The sequence below is a fragment of the Cnephaeus nilssonii genome, assembly GCF_951640355.1.
Source record: "Cnephaeus nilssonii genome assembly, chromosome: 5".
Lineage (NCBI taxonomy): Eukaryota > Metazoa > Chordata > Mammalia > Chiroptera > Vespertilionidae > Cnephaeus > Cnephaeus nilssonii.
This window is the reverse complement of record NC_137076.1, coordinates 59,842,307-59,843,878: the sequence shown is the minus strand read 5'-3', so window position 1 is coordinate 59,843,878 and position 1,572 is coordinate 59,842,307.

Sequence of the window (1,572 nt, the reverse complement as noted above, 5' to 3'; positions counted from 1 at the left end):
GGGGCTGGCCGGGTCCGGCAGCGGACAGCACAGCGGAGGAGGCGGGGAGCAGGGCCCACACCACCGAGGAAGAAGCACGCGAGCGCCTGCGCCCCTGGACGCGCGCCCCTGCGCACCCTCCCCACGGTGTCCGTGGGACCCCGGCACACCCGCCCCTTGGGAGCGCCCTTCCCTAAGAGAACTCTGCACCCTTCGCCTCCCGAGTAGGGCTCAGCGCTTAGAATCGGAAGGTTGTAGGGCTGCGGTTAGTTAAATGACTTAAACTATGGGACTGACACATGGTGAGGGCTCAGGAACTACTTTATCTTCCTGTGGTAGTGAGTGACTTTTGTGCCAGACTCCGGGCTAAACAGTTTCCATATAGGATCTCAGGTTACACAACTGCAAATGGTTCCTCAAATCTTATACATGGATTTCAAAAATTCCTACAGAAAATATGTATCTTTACTGTCAGATGATTTAGCCTTAAATGGTAACCATCACATGTCCAAATGACTTCAATGGCTTAAATGTTCATGTGGGATGTGATCAACCCCAGACCTTTAGTTTAATCCCCTTACCTTTATTTTTTGTCTGTTGGTACCCCCACCCCAGGAAAGGAGCAGGGAGTCAACTTTTATGAAAGAAAAAGTTATGTATACGATGAGCAGCAGCCCTAGGGAGATTTGCTGAGCTTTCCCAAGTTCAAGGTAGGAGTTCCTCAGACCCTCAACCAAGGCTGGGAAACACTAGATGAGCTTCAGAAGGGTGAGACTCTCTCTAGTCTCCTTAAACGTGTTTTTTTAATTTGGGTTCTCCACTCTGATCACTCTACTCCTGTGTGGGACTCACTGGCAGTGCCTGGTAAAACGGACTCTACTTCAAACTAGCCTTGCACCACTGGGCTGGTTTCTGGCCCTTTGAGGAACAAAGATTCGAACACAGGCCAGCCTGTCATTATAAGCCATTTTCTCGTGAGCTAGTGGCCAGAAGTGTGGCCTTCAGTTAAGCAATGACCCAGCCAGCTCCCCAAATAGGGAAATGGGAGAAATAAATACATCCACTTTATCCTCCTGCATCCCGTCAGACTCTTGCCAGTCTTCACTTTGGCTAAGCTCTCTGGGAAGCCAGAAAACAAGGAAGTCCAGCTTGATGTCCTAGACTAGAGCATAGAAGCCTGCCTCCTGGGCTATGGAGCAGAGGAGAGAAAGTTGGGGGCTAGAGTGAGATGGGGGAAGGAAGCTATTCAGCACAAAGATATCTCCAAAATCAATAATGTATTGTTCTCTAACTTGAACTCCAGGTTCACATTTTCAGCTGCCTTTAAGATTCAAAAAAGCACTTTGCTCTCACACCTTAATGTATCTGAAATCAGTATATATTCGAGTTGATTTTTACATTTTGTAAAATTATTATATCTTCTTCTTTTGTCTTTTTCCAAAGAAAGGAAAAAACAAAACCTTCTAGTCAGCCAATGGTCTGTCTATGAGTCAGACAGAACACATGATATTCATTGAGCACCTACTGAGTGTCAGTCACTGAATAGGTGCTAGAGATACAAATAGTCACCTGCTGGTTCTTGACTCCAGCTTC